Below are 27,949 nucleotides of genomic sequence, written 5' to 3' on the forward strand. Positions count from 1 at the left end.
AACCCAAGATATAAAATATTAAAAGGGACAGAAATTTTGTGATAGTAAAAGCTGCAACCTACAAAGATTAATGAAACAAGTCTAAATTATGAAACAAACTGTATAACATCATTACATTAATACATTAAGCAAAACCTTCTAAGAAGACAAAGAAAACTAAAAAAAAAAAAAAGTTGGATCATGGGTGGGTTAGGAGGCCATGCCACAAAACCTGTATAGTATTTGAATACTATAATTTGGAAACAACGTAACAAATACACACACACCTTTGTACCCTACAAATACCAACAGCATATTTTATTGGAACATTAATAAAAATTGATCATATATCTGGCCACAGTAAAACCTAATTAGACTCTTAAATTTTAAGATGTACTTCACATAATACATAAATTTACATATGTAAATTTACATATGTAATTTGTAATACATATTTACATATGTATATGTAACATACATAAATTATGTAATATATACATATATACAATATATGCATATACAATATATGTATATATACATATACTATACATACAATAATATATACATAAATTATGTAATATATAAATTATTCACGTATGTATATGTAATATATACATAAATTATGTAATACATACATAAATGTTTTACATATGTAAATATATAATACATGTAAATATGAAGTGCATATTTACATATGTAAATATGAACTTCACATAATACATATGTAAATATGTACATCACATAATACATAAAATATGTACTTCACGTCTGACAACAATCCAATAAAAATAAAATAGAAGTTAACAACTCAAAGATTGCCCCATAACTTCACCACTTAGAAATTAAGGAGCACTCTGATAAACATCACCAAATTGAAGGAAAAAAATTGAAGTTATATATTTTCTATAATTTAACACAAAGTAAAATATCTCATGAAAATATACAGGATATAACTAAAGCTGTATTCAGGAAAATGTAGAGTTAAAACATTTTATTATTAAAAATAAAGTATATATATAAAAATGAACTAAGTATTCAGCTAACAAACTAGAAAAACAAAATGAACCAAAAAGTTAGAGAGTAAATAACAAAGAAAAAACCTAAAATTACTCAAATTACACTAAATCCATCCAAAACAGTAGAAGAGGTGTGGATGCAGGTTACACTTAGGCACTTCATGAATGAGAAGGAAAGTAAGGAGGTAGGGGGAGGGTGTCTCAGTTGCTGAGATTTTGCTGGTGGGTCCTGAGTCAAAAATTGTTTTCTAACATTTCTTATGACCATGAATTTAGGGTACAGGATCCATCAAAGTATAATTTCAATTCTCAAAGGTCATACTCTTTCTAGATGAGCTGCAACCACCAATCACAATATTACTTAAAAATCTCAGACAATGTGATTTAATGAATGTGAGTCAAACTCTCTCAGTGAGTGAGTCCAACCCAAACAGTCCCTGTAAGGACTGTTGACATCTTGAGAGACAGTATCCCTCAACTCTACTTCCATAGCAATTTATACACATCACTGTTGCACCATTTATCACACTGCCTCCTGAGTTGTATGTTTATGTGTGTCTTTTCCTTTGACTCCTTTAGGCCACAGGACCATGTCTTTCTTCTTGGATCCTCCCGGTACCTCCATAGATCCAAAAAATATTTGATGAACAACTGAATAAGAGAACGAATGCACAGATACTGAGAAAAAAGCCAAAGAGGACAGAAAATCAATAAGTTCCTTTTTCTGCTAAGAGTGACATACCTAATGAAGGAACCATAGGCCCATTAAGCTACAGATGAAAAGTACCCAACTGACAAAACAACAGAAGGAAAAAGGACACATCAATTATGCAGGAAGCCTAGCTAACAGTTTAACCAAGAGACAAAGATGTTTTTCAAGAATTAACACAACATCCATACTATCCACATTCACACAGATCAAAAATTTGAGGAGAAAATGTGCCTTTTTTAGTAGATGGTTCTACTGTTAGCCTCCATCTCCATCCTATCTACAATTCCCATCAAACTGGTTGCAAAGCCTTTAAAACATCCAAGAGAGATGTGGAGGGTTTTAACAGTATACGAGAACATAGTGAATGTAGTAAAGTTGTGTAAAGCTCTAAATGGATGTAGCTAAAGATAAAGCCTTTCTCAGTTAATAAGGGCAGAACCTTCTTCCTGCAGTCACTAATCTTTACATTTTAACCACTGTAGTCAAGTACAACACCAGAGGTGGACAGGCTTGAATGACTTAAGGCTCCATGGCTGGAAAGAATGTTTGGCTGCTGTTTTTGCTAAATTTGGGGCTGAAGAAGTGGGGAAGAAAGAGCTGAAGACAGCAGTTATTTGTCACCACTCACAGTTATACATGTATATCAAGCACCATGTTTAACTTGCCCCCACTTTCCACCTCTTTTGCCTAGTAACTTCCATTTATCCTCTACTTCTCAGCTAACTTACAAGTCACTTCTTCTAAGTAGTCTTTCTGGATCCCCGGACTAGTCCCTAGCATCGTCTACTGCCCTATTGTAACAGCTGTCATATGTCATTGAAATTGCTTGATTCATGCCTATCTTCCTCTGTGGGCTATAGGTCTATAAGGACAAAAGCTGTGTCAGTCTCATTCACAGCTGAATTCCTTCATGCCAAGCTCATTGCCTGATAAAATAAATGCTTAATAAATGTTCAGTGAATGAATCAATCAATACACAAATCAGGAGAGGTATGGCCTACCTTTAGGTAGAACCAGTAGTGAAACCAGATTTATATATAGAAACTAGAAGAGTGAACACACACAGTACCCCTGTGATAGTGATGATTTTGTTAAACATATTATAGAAATTTTTTTAAAAAAAATTTAGAGAAAATAAGTAACTTGTTCCAAAGAAAGAAAAGTAAGCAAATTAGCTACCTTGTCCTATGGATCCTGAGTTTCAACTCTGATTTGAGGGACCGAGATTATTGGTCTACTTGCTATTTAAACAGGAATGGCTGAGGAATGAAGAGGCTGAATACCAGTAAATATTTGCAGAGACTTCCAAAGTCTGAGAGTTGGTGAATAGCCAAAATTTAAGGGCTGCTTTTAAATTATATCTAGCAATAGGGCCTTTTACACAGCAGTGTGATATGGTAGAAAAAATATAGAGTTTGGAGCCAAAGACTTGTATTTCACCCCAGTCCTATAACTTACTATTTGTAGAATCACCTTGGTAAGGCTTGTAACAATTCTGAGATCCACAAAATTCATAAAGAGAAAAGAAAGCATCATTTCGCAACGTTATTTTGAAGAGTAATCGACAGGCAGTGCCTACCACAATGTCTTACAGTATACATTTGATAATTTAATAAATATATGACTATAAACCTTAAATCAACATGAAAATATCAATGATCCAATAGCAAAATAGGTAAAAGGATATGAACAGACAATTCTCTTGGAAGATACACTAGAAATTGTTGACTGTGTCTGCCTCTGGAGAAGGGAATGCAGTATCTGGGAGAATATTTGGAATAGAATCAAATAGAATAGAATGGAAATATTTCTCACAACTTCAAAACCTGGAGCTTCACTTACTCTTTCCTCATTCCTGACAGAGTAGGAGCTCTATAATCATTGAATTAAAATTGAATAGCCAGGCTCAAACAGAGGTTAGGATTAAATCCTGACCTAGGAAGGCGTGCATCTTTTTAACTTGTTTCATAACTGTTAGTCAAGCTGAGGAGACGCCTCTCTGAAGAAAGGCGGCCTATCTTAAGAAACTTCAGGTCAAACTTCTTCTAGCACCTACCATGTGCAAGGTTCTTTTCCAGGCTTGTTGGAAGATCACAGAGGGACAGTGGGCAAACAGGAAATACAAGGGAATAAAATATCTGCAATCTCCCTAAGCAAATAATACTTTTCTATGGTATTAGACAATCCATTTCACCGGGATGAACTGCTTTTCTTTTCTGAAAATGCCTTAACTTTCCTAGCGTTGCTCCTGTCAGTACTACCTAAAGCGTAATGTGAATCACTACTCATTTTCTGTATATTTGTTGGAACTGAGAAATGGAAGTCAATTGAGGCATATAGAACGAATGTGAGTATGTTAGGATTTTCCTTATGGAGATAATCAGGTTGAAAAGCAGAAACGAAATTATACTCAGTCTTCTCATTTGATATATTTTTATTTTCATTTATTGGAAGAAAAACTTGATTATCATTACTCCCTTAATAAGAGTATTCTGCATTTTATTTTGAATGTGCAGCCTCCATGCATCCCCCAGGTAGCCTTGTCAGGATGTCTTCATCTTTAGAAGCGAGTCATGATCAAGGACCACTCACTCTTCCCTGGGTTGGGTCCAGCTTTCTACCAACGAGCTATAGGCTTTATCTTTTCATTTCTAAAACTCAGCTGTAAATCCAAGCCTCCAAAATAAAATTGTATATGACAGTTGACAACCTCTGTGAGAAGTGTATGTACCACAAGATATATAAACACCTAAAAATTTCACTTCTATAATCGATTACTTGAAAAGCCTTTAATTTTCCTGCAACCAAAACCTTTAGAATATTATGACAGACTTGATAGATTTTACAGTTCTTCACTGGAGACAGTACAATCACTAACTATTATCTGAGTGTTCATTTGTGCAGTTCAAAAGTACTGGCTTCATGAAAAACCAGAGTATTGAGATGTTTAAGTACATTTTTACATGTTTTACAGTATTATTACTTGTTAATAATTAATGTTAATTACATGTAAATAATAATTACTCAGGTTTTAAATGAGGAAAGAGTAACTGAAGTTCCAGGTTTTTACATGTTTTGCAGTATTATTACATGTTTGAGTTATCAAATGTACTCCAATTAATACTAAAATGCTGATTGGTGTATTAATCCTCTAACCTAGAAAACTTAGATGGAAATATTCCAAGTGGGTGTTCATGTGTAACTTGAACTACTCTCTTTTTCATGGGGAGTCAGGAAAGAAGTACACAAGTCAATGTCTGAAATTGAATCACAGTAAGACATTTGAAATAACAGACTATTTGGGTTATAAACGGCCTCTGAAACCACTTGGCCTAACTCATTTTACCTAGGGAGAAACTGAGGCCTGAAGAAGGAAAGGCATTTTCACTTACCTATTTAGTAGTCAGTGGTAGAGGTGTGGGTAGGATCTGGTTTTCCTGATTTCCAATCCAATGTCCATCATATCATAGGGCTTATGTCCAAAATTATGATAATGCAAAGGTCATATGACAGCAGGCCAAACTAAAACAGGCAAAAAAAGGAAATAAGAATGTAGAAAGGGGGGCCAAAAAGGCATTTTATGATTTACTGTGGAATGCATATTGGCATCTTGGTCTTTCTGGCAGGGGTTCTTTGCTGGTTTACGTATTTTTAAAAATAGATCACACATTTATAAGAACATATAAAACACGTATGTACAATTTGGAAGGGCCAGCAAATTGCAACTCATGGGCCAAATCAAGCCTGATTTTACCCCAGGCTTTTAAAGTTTTATTGGAAAACAATCACATCAAGTAGTCTACAGTACTTATAGCTGCTTTTGTGCCATGTGGTAAGGTTAATTTTGACAGGGATCTTATAGACTGCAAAGCTGCTAATATTTGCTATCTGATCCTTTACCAAAAGTTTGCTGACCCCTAGCTTCAAGAATACTAATACTAATAAAGTATACTCAAACTAATACTACTAATAAAATGAACTCTTAAGTACCCACACCCAAATGAAGAAAATAGGACCCTACCAATACTTTAAAGGATCTGTTAGCTTCTCTCCTATCACATCTTCCTTCCTCCGCTCATACATTACTTTGTTTTGAAAAACCAAGTGTGGGCAATGCTGCCATTGTTAGATGAAGAAATTCAAGAAGAGGTAAGCCACATAAAATGTAACTTTGACTTCAGTGAGAGTTTATAAGAGCCCTTTCCAGGGTAATAATGAGCAAGATTATGAGACCTGGAAAACCAAAGGCTCACTATACTTGGGACATCTGGCAGGGCTGTAATCAGGGAAGTAGGCTGTTTCTATAAGTTTTTGTTTCTAAGTTCCTCCTGGAGAGAAAGAATATCTCCATGAGATGAAATTGTGTCATAGGCTGAACAGGCAGAAGGATCTAGAAAGCAGAATAGGAAGCTTACCAGAAAATAAGCCAAGGGCAGATAAGAATCTGGGCTGGACTCACCTGAGCACTCTGTCCTCAAGTTAAAGAAGGTACAATGGTGGCATCATATCTTGAGTCACATTACTGCAATCTGGGCTGGTTACATCTGGAGCACAGCTGCCATTCTGGGGATCTGCTCCCCATCCTTCTAGGATTTTCTTTGCCCTTTGCTAGTGTCCCCTGTTTGCTCTATTTCATATTTTCTTGTTTTTTTTTCTCTCCTTTCAGGGAGAACAGTCTCTAATAATTAAGAGAAGTTGAAGTTGAGAAAGGTTATATGGGAGGTGAAATCTCTAACGACCTAGAATTTCTGAAACATTTATATTCTATCAAATATCTAACGGGCGATTTAATTGACACAGAATTTAGGTTGGAAACTACTGACACCAAACACATACAGCCACATGCACTATTAATTCCACCACTAACTTGATCAGAAATATGAAAATTGATGGAAGCAAACAAGTTACATGGAATAAGAGCAGATGTGGCCTAACTTAGCACAACTCCTCTCCCCAGGCCACGCAGAGCAGAAGCTGACGACATTCTCCACACAGGTAGTAGAGAAGCACAGTTGAGAAAACTGGCTTTTTCCTTGCTCCTGCCCTTTTATATTCCAGAATAGCAAAATAACTTATACAAAGGATCTATGATACATTATTCAAGAACGATTAGAAACACAAAGCTCTCTTTTAATTTTTGCATCAAATTTAGCAGCTGCCATGCCATGCACCATTAGTAATGTGATTCAATGCAGTTAAGCATACATAAATGACAACTCTTTGTATATGTGATTACACTAGTTTGCTAGGCCTGCCATAACAAAATAGCACAGGTTATTTGGCTCAAACAAACTGAATTGATTTTCTCACAATTCTGGAAGCTAGAAGCCCAAGACCAAGGTGGTGGCAGTGTTGGTTTCCTCAAGGCCTCTCTGTCTTGCAGGTGGTTGCATTCTCCCTGTATATTCACATGGTCATACCCCTCTGTTGGTGTCTGTATCCTAAATCTCCTTGTTTTATAATAACAGTCACTTTGGATTGGGGCCCACCCTAATGACCTAACTTTACCTTAATCACCTCTTTAAAGATACCATCTCCAAATTCAGTCATATTCTGAGTTGCTGGGGGTTAGGACTTCAACATATGAATTTGAGGAGGGGGCCAGGCATAGTGGCTCACGTCTGTAATCCCAGCACTTTGGGAGGCCGAGACAGGCAGATCTCTTGAGCCTAGGAGTTCAAGACCAACCTGGGTAACATGGCAGAACCCATCTCTACTAAAAATACAAAAAAAAAAAAAAAAAAAAAAAAAAAAAAAAAAAAAAAAAAAAAAAACAACAACAACAACAAAAACAACAAAATGCCGGTTGTGGGGTTGTGCACCTGTAGTCACAGCTACTTGTGAGGCTGAGGTGGGAGAAACACCTGAGCCCAGGAGGCCCAGGTTGTGGTGAGGCAATATCACACCGTTGCATTCTAGCCTGAGCAGTAGAGTAAGACCCTGACTTTAAAGAAAAAAGAACTTGGGAAGGGGACACGATTGAGCCCACAACAATGACTGAATTTGATTCTGTTTTCCTTTGTAAAGAATTTTCATGAAGGAAATAAAGTATGTGAGATTTTACTTTATGTGATACACCATGAGCTCTTCTTCATAGCCTCATCTGCATTTCCTGCCTTTTTTGAGTTATATTCCGTTTTTTTTTTTTTCACAGATTATTTTCATAGGTGCCTTGTGCCTGTGTCTTACAGTGATAACCTGAGGTAGCAAACAAATCAACTTTGCAGCTATAGCATTTAGTTATCTGTGTAGGCATGTACTTTGAACATATCCAAGTTCACATTCACATTACTTAGCACAATTCCTCTTGAATAGTATTTGAGAGTCACTACAAATATGAAAAAATTAAAAACTGATGTATTTACTGTATAAATTTAATTATTGTAAGATGGAACTTAAAGCATTATGAATTTTCGATTTCTCTTAACTATAACAAAGGTATAAAAAGAATCTAATGCTCTACAATGACATTTAAATTGACCATACTTCAAAAACTAAGGTCATGCTAATTCTAGATTGCTCTTGTACAACTTCTAACAAAATTTTAATCATGACTGGCAATAACAGTTCATTTATCAAGAGGATGTCCCTCTTTCATGCACCTTCATCTTATAGGAAAGTCATGTTTATTTGTGTAGAAGAATCCAGTCAGTTTATTTTTCTTAGTAATGTGTTTTTAAAATGTTAATCTGTGAAAATTTCATTGTTATTACTACCTCTGAGCTATCTATATCAAGTTGATTAAATAGCGTTGTCCCTGGACAATGGAAGTTGAAAGAATATATATTATACACATACACACATTGATATATTTTGATCCTCTGGGAAAAGTACAGAATCTCATTTCAAATAGATGATGGTACAGCAAAGGGGCTTTCAAACTATATACTCAACCGAACCAAATAACTTATGTCAGGTCTTTGGTGGTAAAATGTCATTTCTGAACTGTAGCATGATAATAGCCCCACTAGTTACATAGGTAGACTACCCTATCCCACACGCATGAAATTAAAGTGATGATGGATATTATCTCCAAAAAACACAAGTTCACTAAGAGCAAGCAACTGAACTATTAATAAATTCTAACTCCACCACTACTTCAGGCAAATTCCTTTGCATCCCTCTCTGCCTCAGCTACTTTAATTGTAAGAATTAACTGTCTCTAAATACCTAAGGAAATTGGTGATGTCTCAATAAAACCAGGCAGTATGAGCGAGCATTCTCAATAGATATGTCATGTCAAAATGTGATAACAAGTCATTTTGATTGTTACTCTGAATATGGATGGTTCATGTTTCAGTTACTTAGTCAATGTGGCCAGAGGATCTGGATGCCACATTATTTACTGTATAAATACTATTTCTAGTATTCAAATCTAGAAATAGGTCATGTGGTCTGGTCACAGTGAGAAGGAAAAATGCTAATTTCTTGAACACTGGTAAATGAGAGTGTCATGTACATGCTAGGCAACTTACTTTCTGGTTCTATGTTCAAATGCAGTAGATTTCAGTATATTTGACTAGCTCGACAATTTATAAGAATAAAAAATGTAAACACGCACTAATGACAAATCCATCACATTTCTAAGAAACCTTGGTGTAATGCAGAGGCAGAAGAAAAACAAGTTCTTTGGGCAAGTATCTCAGTACCTGCAAACCACATTTCACTGCACAGGAAGTTCATGTGATAAGTGAACCCTCAAGGGGACACAAAACAACCAATGTACCCATTTTATCCTATCCGAAACAAGTTTGACAAAAATAATGACTGAGTTGTAAGTTTTCCCTCAACACCACAGAAGGAATATTTATCCCCTGCTAAAAAAAAGTGAGACAATATTATTTTCCATCCCATAATGACTACATATCCCTGACTTTTCAGTGGCTTATTTGGTGGGAGTGGTAATTGTCCCTTGTCCTTGTCATCTATCCAGTCTACAGCTAGGAATTAATGGCCTGTCATCTCAGCTCAAAGAGGGCCAATGGTCCTCCCTGTTAACTTGGCCTCACTTTAGTTCTTATCAGCATAGCTTCCTACCCAGAGAGTTAGCTGCATCTCTTACTGCATCCCATGCCCAGTCTGTTCTGCAGTCTTCAACTATAGGATCACTTTATTCTATTGTTGTGAAGACAGAGCAGGGATGGGACTTGACCCCTGTTATCCCACCAAGGACCTCTATTGCAAGTTGGTGGCAGGCATGGCCAGCAGGGACCCCAAAGAGACCATTAAGACCTTGCACTGGAAATCTTACTCAAGATGCCTACCATTGATGACAGGACCTTGAGGAAACTAATAAGCAGCTCCCACCATAAATCTTACTCAAGGGGGTTTAATCTTATCTCCCAGCTGTGTACAAGACCAGAAGAACAACTGAACTTCCACAATAGTTTCATTATAATAACACTCACATGCAGATGTGGACATTTAATACTTAATATGCTAATAAGACATGCAACAAATGAAGCATGTTATCAAACTGCACAAGTGCCAGAAGTTCCCGACTTCTACGTGCTTAAATGTCACTCCTTGCCCACTTTAGCCGCTTTAAAATTACCCTCCTGACTCTCTTCTTGGAATCAGCCAGAAAACTGTTGTGCTGCCTCCCTTGTGTTCAAACATAAGCCCCTAATAAAAGCCTTGTCTGGGAAACCTGCTAAACCTCATGTCAATTTTTATTACATGAGAGCCTAAGAACGTGTTGTCAGTAACATTGTGTCGCCCCTCATAAGTTCACCATCAAATACTATCAGTTATATTTCACATTCCTACTCAGGACATTTGAGGACCTCTGCATGCTTTCTCTGTGGCGTGGAAGACTGGGAAACCCTGAAGAGCTGATCTTAAGTCCCTCTCTGCCTAACCACGCTATTCTACTCATTTTATGCTGATGTGGCAGCTCCATGTGGCTACGTGAGTCCCTTATAAGGCCACCAAGATTTGAGAGGCACAGCCAACCATTTTCCTGTTTAGGCTTTCTTCTCAACCCCAGGCCGAAGACATGAATGTGAAACACAGCTGTCTCACCATCTGATTCCCATACCTCTGACCTCTTGTCTTTTTCTCAATTCACAAGAGACTAGAAGGGGTGAGTGTACCTCTTAGAGATCTTCGCTGGAAGCAATAGGAACCAGTTTTACCTAATTTAAACAGAAAATAAATTTATTCCTGGAAACTGGTTAGCTCACAGATTCCAGGAGGGCTGAAGAACCATGCAGAGTGGCATCATCATAGCTACACCACAAAAGTACTGGAAGACATTACTGCCACCACTGCTGGATCTAGACATCACTGGTGCAGGACAACTGATGAGGCTGCCAGCACACGCATTCTATGCTTGCCAGAATGGATTTTTCAGTCTTTTCTCTGCATCAATTTTCCACGTAAGGCCTGAGATAGGGGTTTCTGACTAGATAGGCTTAACTGCAAAGTAGCCTGGGGAAGCAAATATCTGGCATTTTCAAGATTCTCTAGTGAAAAACCTCATGCAGCAAGCACTGCACCAAATTCAGGAGGATTTAGATGCTGGGCTGCAAAAAACATGACAACTTTCCATTACGGTATGGACTTTCTAATTTCTCTACCTTGCTAACCATTTTCCTTTGTAAGTGGTATAATGTCTAGGTGATATAATGGGGTGATATGGTTTGGTTGTATCCTCACCCAAATCTCATCTTGAATTGTAGCTCCCATAATCCCCACGTGTTGTAGGGGGGCCCAGTGGGAGGTAATTGAATCATAGGGGCATGTTTTCTCGTGCTTTTCTCATGATAGTGAATAAATATGAGAGCTGATGCTTTTAAAAAGGGAAGTTCCCCTGCACATGCTCTCTTGCCTGCAGCCATGGAAGACATGCCTTTGCTCCTCCACCTTCCACCATGATTGTGAGGCCTCCTCAGCCATGCTGAACTGTGAGTCAATTAAGCCTCTTTCCCTTATAAGTTACCCAGTCTCAGATTTGCCTTTATTAGCAACATGAGAATGAACTAATACAATAATTTGCTACTGGTAGAATGGGGTGCTGCTATAAAGATACCCAAAAATGTGGAAGCGACTTTGGAACTGGGTAACAGGAAGAGGTTGCAACAGTTTGGAGGGCTCAGAAGAAGATAGAAAAACGTGGTAAAGTTTGGAATTCCTAGAGACTTGGAGGGCTCAGAAGATGACAGGAAGATGTGGGGAAGTTTGGAACTTGCTAGAGACTTGAATGGTTTTGACCAAAATGCTTATAGTGATATGGACAATAAGGTCCAGGCTTATTGTCCTGTGAGCTATGGTCTCAGATGGAGATGAGGAACTTTTTGGAAACTGAAATAAGGATCACTCCTGCTATGCAAAAAGACCGGTGGCATTTTGCCCCTGCCCTAGAAATCTGTGGAACTTCGAACTTGAGAGAGATGATTTAGGGTATCTGAAGGAAGAAATTTCTACGTGGCCAAGCATTCAAGAGGAAGAGCATAAACTTTTGGAAAACTTGCAGCCTGATAATACGATAGAAAAGAAAAACCCATTTTCTGGGGAGAAATTCAAGCCAGCTGCAGAAATATTAATCACAAAGACAATGGGGAAAATGTCTCCAGGGTACATCAGAGGTCTTCACAGCAGCCCCTCCCATCAGAGGCCATGACGGATAGGGAGAAAAAACGGTTTCATGGGCCAGGCCCAGGGTGCTCCTTGCTGTGTGCAGCCTTGGGACTTGGCACCCTGCATCCCAGCTGCTCCCGCTGCAGCTAAAAGGGGCCAGTGTACAGTTCAGGCTGTTGTTTCAGAGGGTGCAAGCCCCAAGCCTTGGCAGCTTCCACCGTGGTGTTGGGCCTGTGGGTGCAAAGAAGTCAAGAATTGAGGTTTGGGAACCTCCACCTAGATTTCAGAGGATGTATGGAAACACCTGTATGTCCAAGGCAGAGGTGCGCTGCAGGGGCAGAGCTCTCATGGACAGCCTCGGCTAGGACAGTGCAGAAGGGAAATGTGGGGGTGGGAGCACCCACACAGCATCCCCACTGGAGGACTAGTGGAGCTGTGAGAAGAGGGCCGCCGTCCTCCAGACCTAGAATGATAGACCCACCAAGAGCTTGCACCATGAGCCACAGACAATGCCAGCCCATGAAAGCAGCCATGAGGGGGGCTGTACCCTGCAAAGTCACAGGGGTGGAACTGCCCAAGGCCATGGGAACTCACCTCTTGCATCAGTGTGACCTGGATGTGAGACATGAAGTCAAAGGAGATAATTTTGGAGCTGCAAGATTTGCCTGCTCCACTGGATTTTAGACTTGCACAGGGCCTGTAGCCCCTCCATTTTAGCCAATTTCTCCCATTTGGAATGGGCGTATTTACCCAATGCCTGTACTCTCGTATCTAGGAAGTGATTAACTTGCTTTTGATTTTACAGTCTCATAGGCAGAATGGACTTGCCTTATTTTAGATGAGACTTTGGACTATGGACTGCTGAGTTAATGCTAAAATGAGTTAAGACTTTGGGAGACTGTTGGGAATGCATGATTGGTTTTGAAATGTGAAGACATGAGATTTGGGAGGGGCCAGGGAATGATATGGTTTGGCTGTGTCCCCACCCAAATCTCATTTTGAATTGTAGCTCCCATAATCCCCGCATGTTGTGGGAGGGACCTGGCTGGTAGGAGGTAACTGAATCATGGGGTAAGGTTTTCCCATGCTATTGTTGTGATAGTGCATAAGTCTCACAAGATCTGATGGTTTTATAAAGGGCAGTTCCCCTGCACATGCTCTCTTGCCTGTCACTACATAAGACATGCCTTTGTTCTTCCTTCACCTTCCACGATGATTGTGAGGCATTGCCAGCCATGCTCAACTATGAGTCAATGAATCTTCTTTCCTTTATAAATCACCCAGTCTCGGATACGTCTTGATTAGCAGTGTGAAAACAGACTAATACATGGGGGAAGCAGTTCTCCACCTTTCTCAGGTGCTATAATGGTGTAATGGTTACTGGTAACATGATTTTGAGATAGAGGAGGGGGAGATGTGATAGATTAATATTTTTAACACATCTCCATTAAACTGGAAAATTAAGTAAAATCACTTACATACAGCTTTAATGTCGAGCAGTTTTGTATCCCAAGCCGTGCACATTATACATAATAGACTATTTTATGATTCAGAGTTTGGATTTGTTTTAGAAATCTTAATTCAAATGCTTATGTAAAACATATACAATTCAGCAACCCAGGCTTCAATTCTTTAAAATTAGCAATGATGTTTCACCATAGGTTTATAAATCAAGTAAGTATTTTTAGTTTTGGAGGTTGGAGTCCATCTTTAGAAACAATGCCTAACTATATTTTGTTTGTTTTTGCACATGATATTTTGTCTTTGTTTAAATCACAATAACAAGCTGGCATGTGATTGTTAGGACCATGGAAATTTTCTATATTTATCCACAATTTCAGCTGCATCAATTCAAAGAACTGAATGTGAGGGGGCAAAGATGACTCCTGTGCAGAATGCCTTTGGGGATAATCAAGACACACATATTTCCATATGCAAATAAACTCTTTGGTAAAACTTTTTGCATGAGAACAGTAGAAAACCCCCACTAGTAAACAGGAACTCTTTCAAAGTATTATCCATAAGGAAGCATAGGTATGCTCCTGAGCCTCAGGACAATTTTGATGCATACCGTAAGTGACAAGATTTTTTATTTAAAGTACATAATATCCACATGGTTCCAAAGACCCAGGGGTAGATTATGAAAAATTATGAAATGTGAAGACGTTTTATTACAAATCTGGGCATGGATTAAAAATTTGTCAACTGATAACGTCAGCCTCATCTCATTGTTTTTCAAAATTGTGTTGCCCAAAAGATAGGATTACTGCCGATGACATGCCATTCATCTTACTCCAAGCAACAGTGGCACTGTAGGTAACAAAACAAAACTAAAACAAATATCTTGACTATAAACATTACTTGGGGAAATTTGATTCTTAAGAGTAAACAGGAAAGAGGATGATTTAAAAATGTATTAAAATTCTACAGTAATAAGACCAGTATGGTACTGGTATAAAACAGACATAGTCCAAAAAAAAACAGAAGAGAGCCCAGAAATCTACTCTCCTACATATGGTCACATGATCACTGACAGGTATGCCAAAGCTATACAGTAAGGAAAGGATAGTCTCTTCAACAAGTTATGTTAGGAAAATTGGCTATGTACATGCAAAAGAATGAGTTTGGACCCTTAGCTTATATGATATACAAAAGTTAACACAAAATAGCTTAAATGCCTAAATTTAAGACTTAAAACTGTAAAATTCCTAGAAGTATAGAAGTAGGGAATAACCAGAATTTAAAAGTATAATGGTTAAAAATGGTTATTTCTAGAAAGTATGTCTGAAAATAGAGACGTCTGAAGCAGGCAGATACTGCATTTCATTAAAAACCTGCATTGTTTCATACTTTTAATCTCATTTTTGTGTTACTTTGACAAAAATTAAAATAGAACATCCTAACCATCCCCCACACTGATCTCAGTGAAAAGAAGGCAGAAAGTACAAGCTTATATGGATTAAGAGAAAATATCTACCAGTCACAAAGAGAGACTGTGTTTACCCTGTAAGATTTCCTAGTCAAAACTGTCTCCTTAGTTCTAGGCTGACAATATATTTTGCTAAAGCAATCAAGACTCAGCCTCTTCGATAGGAAAAGCAATGTCTAGTCCTGATAAAGAGACAATCTTTATCAGTATATATGGGTCAGAAACTATTCCATATCCGTTCATACAGATTAACATAATGTTTTAGCTCCTGCACAGATTCCACAGTTTGAAGTTTCTATCATTAAACTATTCGCCTTTTGACTGAAAAAAGAAACAGCAAGTGTTCAAGAGGATGTGAAGAAATTGGAACCCTTGTACACTGCTGGTGGGAATGTAAAATCGTAGAGCCCCTATGGAAAATACTATGAAGATTCCTTAAATATTTTTTAAAGTACAACCATATGATCTATAAATCTCACATCTGGGAATATAACCAAAGTAATTGAAAACAGGATCTCAAGGAGATATTTACCCACCCATATTCATTATAGTATTATTCACAATAGCCAAGAGACAGAAGCAACCCAAGTATCCATTCATATATGAATGCATACAGAAAATGTGGTACATATATACATTGAAATATTATTCATACATAAAAGAGGAAATACTATCATATGTCAAAATGGGTGAACCTTGAGGACATTATAGTAAATGCAGTTAGTATAATGTATTATACATTCACAAATGCATTATAATGCCTCATTGTAATTGCATAATACATAGTATAATGCATTTAGTATAATGCATTATACTATTTGCATCATACTAATATAGTATAATGCATTATATAGTCACAAAGAAAGACTACATGATTTCAGTTACAGGTATTTAAAGTAGTCTATCTCTTAGAACAGGTAGTAGAGTGGTGATTTCCAGGGACTAAGGCAAAGTGGAAAAGTTGTCATTCAATGGAAAGAGCTTCCATTTGAGTCTCCCTTATAAGAGTTTCTGTTTTGCAAGAGGAAAAAAAGTTCTAGAGATGTGATACATAACAAGGTACATACTGTTAATACTACAGTACTGTATATGTAAAAATTGTTAAAGTCTTACAAACAGGAAGGGGGAGAATAAGTAGGAAGAATCAACAGGAATGGTAAAATAAGAACAATTTAAGTTTAAGCAAGTGGGAAAAAAGTCATAAAAATTAGAGTATAAGTAAAATTGAAAATAAGAATAGGTAAATGGACCAACTACTACATACATCCAAAAGAATGTTATTCAGCAATAAAAAATGATCTGACAAGCCGTAAAAAGGCATGGATGAACTTTAAATGCATATGGTTACGTGACAGAAGCCCATGTGAAAAGGCTACATACTGCATGATTACCATGTATGACATTTTGGGCAAAGCCAAACTATGAAGACAGTAAGAAAAATCAGGAGTTTCCAGATGTGGCATGGGTTGAGGGATGGAGAATAAAATACGTGAGGAACAAGGAATTTTCTAGAGCAGTGAAACTATTATTTATGATACTGTAATGGTGGATACACGACAGTAGACATTTGCCAAAACCCGTAGACCTTTACAGCACAGAGTGAACATTAACGTATGGAATTTTAAAAAATGATTTAGAATCTAGGAGGATCCCAGAAAATATGGACTATAACAAGAGAATCTAATTGTATTCCAAATGTATGAAATGAGTTTGCTGAATGGGATAAAGTGCTGACCTAAATCACTTTGGAAATGAGTTGAGTCTGTAACACTAAAGGCAAAAGGAACTACACATGTATTGTAACTGATAAAAATGTTTCCCACATGAGTACAGGGGCATGGAGTAACAATTCTGGTACCATTATACATGTATACTGGAATTGAACAATTAAGTAAATGGATGGTGGATAGTGCGGGCCAGATTTCTTACCATTGGAGTGGGAGTTTATAAAATAAGCAAGGTAATAGCCTAGAATGATGCATGTGTAATGGATTAAAGTTGGAGGTATTACTATGAACTCATGTTTAGCTTTATATAGATACAAATAGTTACAGAAATATTTATAGGTATGTGTATATATATAAGTTAGTATATAAACATATATTTCCTTACTCTATCAGCTGAGAGGACCTAAAAGCAGTGACATCCTGGTAGCAATGAACACAACTAGCACACAGATCTTCATTTCTAATACCATTCTCTGATAAAAGGAACTAGGCTCCTTGGAGATATTCTGTATGATAATCAATTTGAGGACAGGGGCAAGAGCATTCTAGGATGAGCTGGAAGCATCTTGTAGTGCCAAAAGTAAAGTCCTCACTTAAAAAAAATACCCACATTAATAGGAGTAATTCAAAGAGACACAAGAAATCATTGAAACAGCTCCCGGTAGCCAAAGCTGGGAAATTTTGAGCAAAAATAAAATTAGATCATAATGCAAAGTATAAATAGTAATGTGCTTATACTGGTATACATGAAAGACTGAATTGATATACATGAAAGACTGAATTGATACACATGAAAGACTGAATAAGTAAATCATTAGGGTAAAGAGAAAAATATCTCATACAGAAGAATACCAGACTATGTAGATACTCCATTCTCAAGGTTTTAGAACATTTCATTCCTTCAGTGTGAGCTGTGTATTAGTGACTTCCTTCCTAAGAGTATAATATACAATTTTAAAAACTAAAGATGAGTAGAACTACAAGGAGAAACCTAACAAACATTACTCTAATCCCGGTAATCAAGGCAACATCAGTAGTAACACGTCATGTTGATATTATGCACTCTTGATATAATGTGACAAGAATGGCACTTTACATCCGTCATCCCCCTCCCCCAAACCTGTAACCCGAGTCTAATCATGAGAAACACATCATACAAATAATCAGTTGAAGGACATTTGACAGAACACCTGACCAGTACTTCTCAAAACTTTCAAGTTCATCAAAGTCAAAGTTTGAGAAACTGTCCCAGCCAAGAGGAACCTTGACAACTGAATGTAATGTGGTGTCCTGGATGGGATCCTGGAATAGGAAAAGCATATTAGGTAAACATTGATGCAATGTAAAGAAAGTGTGGTCTTAATAACAGAAACTTGGAGGAATGAATATAGGAACTTTGTGTTATCTTTGCAAGTTTTTAATAAATCTAAAACTGTCTTTAAAAATAAAGTTTAGTTTTAAAGTGAAGAAAAGCCTCACACTGTTATTAAAAAGTATTCGATCAATGAACTAAATGTTAAGAGCTAAAACAATAAAAATTAGAAGACTATAAGAACTATGAAACAGATGACATCAAAGCAACAAACCAAATAAAAATAGATACATTGGACTTAATATTTAAACGTTTTATTCTTCAAAGGACACTACCAAGAAAGTGAAAGTCAACCCAAAAATTAGGAGAAAGTAATTTCAAACCATATATAATGATCCAATATCCAGAATATCTACAAGTACCTCTTGCAACTCAACAATAAAATGACAAATAACCCAATTAAAAATGAGCCAGTGTTGGGATCAGATGCCAACATTATTGCCAAAATCAGCAAAAATTTGAATATATATTTCTCAAAAGATGATATACAAAATGACCAATAAGCCCATGAAGAGATACTAAACATCATTAATCATTAAAGAAATGCAAATCAAAATAATCTTGAGAATTTGGTTTATATCCACTGGCATGGTCATAATTAAAAGACAGGCAGTGAAAGGTAAGGATGCTACCTTGGTAAGGATGTGGAGAAATTGGTACCCTCAAATATTGCTGGTGAGAATGTAAAATTATCCAGCCTCTTTGGAAAATGGGCTGGAAAATGGAAAAGTTGACTTTTTTAAGCTATATAATCTAGCAATTCTACTCCTAGGTTGATACGGTTTGGATTTGTGTCCCTGAACAAAACTCATGTTGAATTGTAAACCCCTATACTGGTGGAGGGGCCTGGTGGGAAGTGATTTGATCTTGTGGGCTGATTTCTCCCTTGCTTTTCTCATGGATAGTGAGTTCTCACGATATCTGGTTCTTTAGAAGTGTGTAGCACCCCCGCCCCCCTTCACTCTCTTTCCCCTGCTCCAGCCATGTAGGACATGCCTGCTTCTCTTTCCACCTTCCACCATGATTGTTCCTGAGGCCTCCCCAGACATGCTTCCTGTACACCTTGTGGAATCATGAGCCAATTAAACCTCTATTCTTTATAAGTTACCCATTGTCTGGTAGTTCTTTATGGCAATGCAAGAACAGATTAATACAGAAAATTGGTACTGGGAAGGGAGGCACTGCTATCAAGATACCTGAAAATGTGGAAGCAGCTTTGGAACCAGGTAAAGGGCAGAGGTTAGAACAGGTTGGAGGACTCAGAAGAACACAAGAAGATGTGGGAAAGTTTGGAACCTCCTAGAGACTTGTTAAGTTGTTGTGACCAAAATGCCGATAAGGGATATGGACAATGAAGTCCAAGCTGAAGTGGTCTTAGATGGAGATGAGGAACTTATTGGAAACCGGAGTGAAGGTTACTTTTGTTATGCATTAGCAAAGAGGTTGGAGGCATCTTTTAGTGCCAAAAAGGAAGGAAGAGATCTGTGAAACTTTGAACTTCAGAGAGATGACTTAGGGTAATGGGCAGAAGAAATTTCTAAGCAGCAAAACATTCAACATGTGGCCCAGCTTCTTCAAACAATATATACTCATATGCATGAGCAAAGAGATTATGTGAAAATAGAACATATTTAAAAGGGAAGCACAGTGTAAAACTTTGGAAAATTTTCAGCCTGCCCATGTGGTAGAAAAGAAAAACCCATTCTCTTGGGAAGAATTCAAGTAGGCTCCAGAAATCTACATAACTAAGTTAAATGTTGAAAGCCAAGATAATGGGGAGAATGCCTTGAAGACATTTCAGACAGTTTCATGACATCCCCTCCCCTAACAGGCCTAGAGGCCTAGGAGGGAAGAATGGTTTTATGGGCCAGGCCCAGGGCCCCTCTGCTCTGTGCAGCCTCATGACATGGTGCCCTGTATCGTGGCTGCTCCAGCAGTGGCTAAAAGGGGCCAAGGTACAGCTCAGACCATGGCTTCAGAGGGTGCAAATACTTACAGCCAACTGATCTTTGACAAAGCAAACAAAAACAAAGTGGGGGAAAGGATATCCTTTTCAACAAATGGTGCTGGGATAATTGGCTAGCCACACATAAGAATGAAGCTAGATCTTCATCTCTTACCTTATATAAAAATCAACTCAAGATGGATTAAGGACTTAAACCTAAGACCTGAAACTATAAAAATTCTGGAAGATAACATCAGAAAAACCCTTCTAGACCTTGCCTTAGGCAAGGATTTCATAACAAAGGACCCCAAACAAATGCAATAAAAACAAACAAATAGGTGTCACCTAATTAAACTAAAGAGTTTCTGTATGTCAAAAGGAACAGTCAGCAGAGTAAACAGACAACCCACAGTGTGGGAGAAAATCTTCACAATCTATACATCTGACAAAGGACTAATATCCAGCATCAATGACAAACTCAAATTGGTAAGAAAAAAAGAAAAAAAACAACCCCATCAAAAAGTAGGCTAAGAACATGAATAGTCACCTCTCAAAAGATATATAAATGGCCAAACATGTGAAGAAAAGTCCAACATCACTAAAGAGCTTCTGATCAGGGAAATGCAAATCAAAACAACAACGCAATACCACCTTCCTCCTACAAGAATGGCCATCATCAAAAAATCAAAAAACAGTAGATGTTGGTGTGGATGCAGTGAACAAGCAACACTTCTACACTGCTGGTGGAAATGTAAATGAGTACAGCCACTGTGGAAAACAGTATGGATATTTCTTAAATAATTAAAAGTAGAACTAACATTTGATTCAGCAATCCCACTACTGGGTATCTACCCAGAGGAAAAGAAGTCATTATTCAAAAAAGATACCTGCACAGATGTTTATAGCAGCACAATTCGCAACTGCAAAATCATGGAACCAACCCAAATGCCCATCAATCGACAAGTGGATAAAGAAACTGTGGTATATATATATATATATACGTGATGGAATACTACACAGCCGTAAAAAGGAATGAATTGACAGCATTTGCAGTGATCTGGATGACACTGGAGTCTATTATTCTAAGTGATGTATCTCAGGAATGGAAAACCAAACATCGTATTTTCTCACTGATACGTGGGAACTAAGCTATGAGGATGCAAAAGTATAAGAATGATACAATGGACTTTGGGAACTTTGGGGAACAGTGGCAGGGGGGCAAGGGATAAAAGAGTACAAATATAGTGCAGTGTATACATGGGTGATGGGTGTACCTAAATCTCGCAAATCACCACTAAAGAACTTATTATAATGTAACCAAATACCACCTGTACCCCCAATAACTTATGGAAAAATAGGACAGAGATGCAATAAAAATGAAATGCACCTTCCAGAGGAAGGAAGGGGGAAGCACTTATCAACTAGCCTCCATGCCCCATGAGTCAAAGTTCTGTCCCGTTGGGCATTAATTCATTGCCATTTCCCTGCTGTGCATGCATTGACTGATTTCTGAAACATCCCACACTTCAGCATCAGTAAAGCAAGAAATACTATTGGGCTGTATCTGTGAAACAAGTGCCAAACTGTTTACCTCAGCAGTAGCTGAAATAGCAATAGGATCTAAAGGGATGCATAAGAGGTGTCAGATACATGTAAGTGAGCACAACAGACCTAAGTGCCATTCTTTAGAGAAGGTGGAGAGAAGAATCCTAAATTGACTGTGTATTCATTCCACATCAGCTGTAAAATCCTTAGGTTACAAAATTGACTTTGAATAGGCAACATTGTGTTTTTTTTCCTTTGAAGCTGAGAGGATATTCAAATAGAGATTAAATTGAGTTAAAAATTATTATACTACTTTAACATCTGATTTTAATGACCTATAAAATTCATCTCTACTAAGCATGCATTTACCTACATGTATACAACAAATATTTATTAAGTTCCTACTACATGCTAGCCCATACACAAGGTGTCGCAAGAGTATAAAGATGAGTAAAATTTATTCCCTATTCTCAAATTGCTCACAGTCTAGCGAGGAGTAAGACAGCTATAAACCCAACTGCAATTCAAACAGGAAGAGCTAGGTGTCTGAGTGACCATAACCTAGTCCTACTCACTTCTGGGCCTCAGACCCTCATCAGTAAAATGAAAGGTTAAAATTGCTACCTCTAAATCTCTTCACGCATTGACACTGTGTGAGCCTCTAAATGTCACACAAAACCAGATAATCCCAGTACAGAAACTATATTGGTTGGTTCAAATCATGCTCCTCACCTCTCTCAACAGGGGAAATTGTTTCAGAGAAAACGGGATGGGAATGTGTTCATCATGCTCACTTGTCTAAAACAAAGCCTAATTGACATTAAAACAGTTTCTGACCTCATGCAGAAGAGCAAAAGAAAAGCTTTCAAAACCAAATCCAACATTGTATACCTAACACTGTCATAAGCAACTGTAAAGTATCTTTAATAGTTGAAAAATCACAAGCACAATGGGTTGCTAACCACAATATTTAGTAACTGCCTGTCTACTTAACCACTGGCTACCCAAGTAAACTTCTCTATTCAGATGTTCCCATTTCTGCTCTATGACTTTAATCCCACCCTTTCTTTTCCCAAATTCCACCTACAGTAACCATCTTTTCATGACTCTTCTAGTTGAGGAATGGACTCTCAAACAGGCCTGGATACAAATCTAGATACTCTACCACTTAAGCTGTGTGACCTTAGGAAAGTTGCCTGAACTCTCAATTTCAGTTTTCCTCTTCTATAAAGTGGAAGTAATAACATCTGCCTCAAGAAAATTGTTGTGTGACATAATTAGAATTCATATGAAAATTGCCTAATAGAAGTAATTTAAAAATGATAGCAATAATTTGAACTGATTTGAAACTGGCTAGGATTGGAGTCATACTTTGGAAACAAGACCAAAGGAACAGAAAAATCACTGATCTTGAAAATACTCTATCAACGTAATAACCAGGAGGTGTTCTCACCTTTTCCTTTCATTGACCATATGTATTTTAACTTATGGGAATGGGCTAGAAGACAAAAGATGTTTTCTTCTCATCCAGCTCAGTGCTACCTAGATTTTAATGTGTTTAAGTATCACCTAGGGATCTTATTAAAATGCAGACTCAGTAGGTCTGAGGTGGGACCTGTCATTCTGCATTTTCTAACAAGCTCCCAGGTGGTGCTGATGCTGCTGATCCATGGAAATGGGGAAAAGTTAATCCTCAGTGGGGTGAAACTGACAGATCTCTTACATGAAAGGTAGATGGAAGTGGATAAATTGCTGTCAGAGGACCAGTTTTGGCTGCCTTGTAACATGTTCATGAGTGTCCTGATATTACTCCTTAGAATATGACAGTGGTTTTCAGTAGTTGGGTACAGACTCAATAAAAGTTTGAATAAATAAGTGAAGGTATAGCAACTCACATTTCAAAAATCTAGACGGACCACAAATTTAAATTAATAAAACCATTAAAGGATTAGAAGATAGAGGAATACTTACTTTGTAATCCTATAGTTAACCCTAAGCGTGATACAAAATTCAGAAGCTCTATGATATGCTTTGACTATATCAAATTTTATAATAGCTACATAAGAATTATAGAATAAGTAAAAAATGGCAAACATGTTTTAAAAGTTTTAACAGAGGTGACAGAGTTCTATCTTATTACATAAAGTATCCTACAAATAAAAAGGTTTTAATACAAAAATTGATATAGGATGTGAACAGTGATGGAATTTGGATATTTGTCCCCACTCAAATCTCATGTTGAATTGTAGTCCCCAGTGCTGGATTTGAAGCCTGGTGGGAGGTTGTAGGGACCAGCCCCACAGGGTCGGTGGGTCTCTCCCCGTGTGCGGCGACAAGAGAGTGTAGAAATAAAGACACAAGACAAAGAGATAAAAGAAAAGGCAGCTGGGCCCGGGGGACCACTACCACCAATGCGCGGAGACCAGTAGTGGCCCCGAATGTCTGGCCGTGCTGTTATTTATTGTATACAAAGCAAAAGGGGCAGGGTAAAGAATGAGTCTTCTCCAATGATAGGTAAGGTCACATGGGTCACGTGTCCACTGGACAGGGGGCCCTTCCCTGCCTGGCAGCTGAGGCAGAGAGAGAAGACAAAGAGAAAGACAGCTTACGCCATTATTTCTACATATCAGAGACTTTTAGTACTTTCACTAATTTACTACTACTATCTAGAAGGCAGAGCCAGGTGTACAGGATGGAACATGAAAGTGGACTAAGAGGGTGACCACTGAAGCACAGCATCACAGGGAGACGGTTAGGCCTCCAGATAACTGCGGGAAAGCCTGACTGGTGTCAGGCCCTCCACAAGAGGTGGAGGAGCAGAGTCTTCTCTAAACTCCCCCGGGGAAAAGGTGACTCCCTTTCCCGGTCTGCTAAGTAGTGGGTGTTGTTGCTTGACACCTTTTGCTACCACTAGACCACGGTCCCCCTGGCAACGGGCATCTTCCCAGATGCTGGCGTCACCGCTAGACCAAGGAGCCCTCTGGTGGCCCTGTCCAGGCATAACAGAAGGCTCGCACTCCTGTCTTCTGGTCACACCTCACTATGTCCCCTCAGCTCCTATCTCCATATGGCCTGGTTTTTCCTAGGTTATGATTATAGAGCAGGGATTATTATAATATTGGGATAAAGAGTAATTACTACCAACTAACGATTAATGATATTCATATATAATCATATCTAAGATCTATATCTGGTATGACTATTCTTGTTTTATATTTTATTATGCTGGAACAGCTCGTGTCCTTGGTCTCTTGCCTTGGCGCCTGGGTGGCTTGCCGCCCACAGGAGGTGTTTGGGTCATAGGGTAGATCCCTCATGGCTTGGTGCCGTCTTCACAATAGTAATATGATTTCTCGCAGGATAATGGCCTTTTAAAAGTATATGGGGCCAGGTGCGGTGGCTCGCACCTGTAATCCCACCACTTTGGGAGGCTGAGGCAGGTGTATCACCTGAGGTCAGGAGTTTGAGACCAGCCTGGGCAACATGGTGAAACCCTGTCTCTACTAAAAATACAAAAGTATTAGCCGGGTGTGGTGGTAGGTGCTGATAATCCCAGCTACTCAGGAGGCTGAGGCAGGAGAATTGCTTGAACCCAGGAGGCAGAGGTTGTAGTGAGTTGAGATCGTACCACTGCACTCCAGCCTGGGTGACAGAGCTAGACTCCATCTCAAAAAAAAAAAAAAAAAAAAAAAAAAAAGGAGTATGTGGTACCTCTACCTCTCCCCTACCATTTGCTCCCACTTTCACCATGTGGCATGCCTGCTCTCTTTCCCCTCTTATCATTGTAAGCTTCCTGATGCCTCCCAAGAAGCCAAGCAGATGTCACCATCATGCATACTGTAAAGCCTGCAGAACCTGAGCCAATTTAACCTCTTTCTAAACCACCCAGATTCAGTATTTATAGCAATTCAAGAAAGGATTAACACAGAAAATTGGTACTGAGGAATGGGGTGTTGCTATAAAGATACCTGAAAATGCAGAAGCAGCTTTGGAACTTGGTAACAGGCAGAGGTTGAAAGAATTTAGAAGGCTCAGAAGACAACAGAACGATTAGGGAAAGTTCATAAACTTCTTAGAAACTTGTTAAATCATTGTGACCAAAACGCTGATAGTGATATGGACAATGAAGTCCAGGGTGAGGAGATCTCATATGGAAATGAGGAACTTACTGGGAAATGGAACAAAGGTCATGTGTCTTATGCCTTAGGAAAGAGCTTGGATGCATTGGGTTTGTGTCCTAGGGATCTCTGGAAATTTAAAATTAAAACAGATGATTTAAGCTATCTGATGGAAGAAATTACTAAGCAGCAAAGCATTCAACATGTAGCCTGCCTGCTTCTAAGAGCCCACATTCACATGTGGGAGCAAACGAATGATTTGAAGTTGAAACTTAAATTTAGAAAGGGAAACAGCATAAACTTTTGGAAAATCTGCAGCATGGCCATGTGGCAGATAAATAATTTTTTTCAGGGGAGGAATTCAAGCAGGCCGTGGAACATCCGCTTGCTAAAAAAGATTCGCAAACTAAAAGTAAGCCACATGCTGATAGCCATAACAATGGGGAAAAGGCCTCAAAAGTCATTTTGGAGACCTTCATGGCATATCTTTCCATCACAGGCCCAGAGGCCCAGGAAGGAATAGTTTTGTAGGACAGGTCCAGGGCCCCACTGCCCTGCACAGCCTTAGGACACTGTTCCCCACCTCCCAGCTGTTCCAGCCTTGGCTCAAAGGGACTCAGATACTGCTCATGCAACTGCTCCAGAAAACACGAGCCACCATAAGTATCAGCAGCTTCCACATGGTATGATGGCTTCAGGTTTACAGAACACAAGAGTGAATGAGGCTTAGCACCTTCTACCTAGATTGCAGAAGATGGAAAAGCCTCGGTGCCCAAGCATAAGCCTGCTGCAGGGGTAGATTCTCCATGGGAAACCTCTACTAGTGTACTACTAGAAAGAAATGTGAGGCTGGAGCACCCACACAGTGTACCCACTGGGGTACTGCCTATTGAAACTGAGAATGAGGCCACTGCCCTCCAGACTTGAGAACTGTAGACCCACTGGCAGACACACCCTGTGCATGGAAAAGCCACAGGTACTCAATAATCACTGACAGCAGCCTTGGGGGGTGAACCCTGCAAAGCTACAGGGATGGAGCTTTATAAGGCCTTCAGAGGTTACCCCTTGCACCAGTGTGCCCTGAATGTGGGACATGAAGTCAAAGGAAATTATTCTGGAGCTTTAACGACTGCCATGCTGGGTTTTGAACTTGATTGGGGCCATAGCCCCTTTCTTTAGGCCGGTTTTTTCCTTTGGAAATGGGAATGTTGAGCCAATGCCTATACCACCATTGTCTCTTGGAAGCAACTAACTTGTTTTTGATTATACAAGCTCATAGGTGGAATGGATTTGCCTTGTCTCAGATGAGACTTTGGACTTTTGAGTTAATGCTGGAATAAGCTAAGACTTTGAAGGACTGTGAGGAAGGCATCATTATATTTTGCAACGTGAGAATGACATGAGATTTGGAAGGGGCCAGGGGCTGAGTGATATAGTTTGTATATTTGTCCCACCCAAATCTCATGTTGAATTGTAATCCCCAGTGCTGGAGGTGGGGCCTAGTAGGTGGTGTTTGGATCGTGGGGGTGGATGCCTCGTGGCTTGGTGCCGTCTTCGTGATAGTTAAGTTCTTGTGAGATCTGGTCATTTAAAAGTGTGTGGCACCTACTCTGTCACTCTCTCGCTCCTGCTTTTGCTGTTTGATGTGCCTGCTCCCCCTTAGCCTTCCGCCATAATTGTAAGCTTCCTGAGGCCTTCCCAGAAGCTAAGCAGATGTTGACATCATGCTTCCTATAAAGCCTGCAAAATTGTGAGTCATTTTCGTTATGAATTACTCAAGTTTCAGGTATTTCTTTATAGCAATTCAAGAACGGCCTAACACAGACAACTCATACACTAGGAAATACTAAAAGATTTTAAACATATAAAAGGTAAGTATTGAGCCTCACTATGAAAGACAGGTAAAATAACTACCAAATACTACATTTTTCCTATCAAATTAGCAAGATCAAAAAGTTTAATACTTTGAAATTTACCAACTTAATCATTCATAGTTTTACTAATATAGTTTGAATGAATGCTCTG

The sequence above is a fragment of the Nomascus leucogenys genome, chromosome X (genome assembly GCF_006542625.1).
Source record: "Nomascus leucogenys isolate Asia chromosome X, Asia_NLE_v1, whole genome shotgun sequence".
NCBI lineage: Eukaryota > Metazoa > Chordata > Mammalia > Primates > Hylobatidae > Nomascus > Nomascus leucogenys.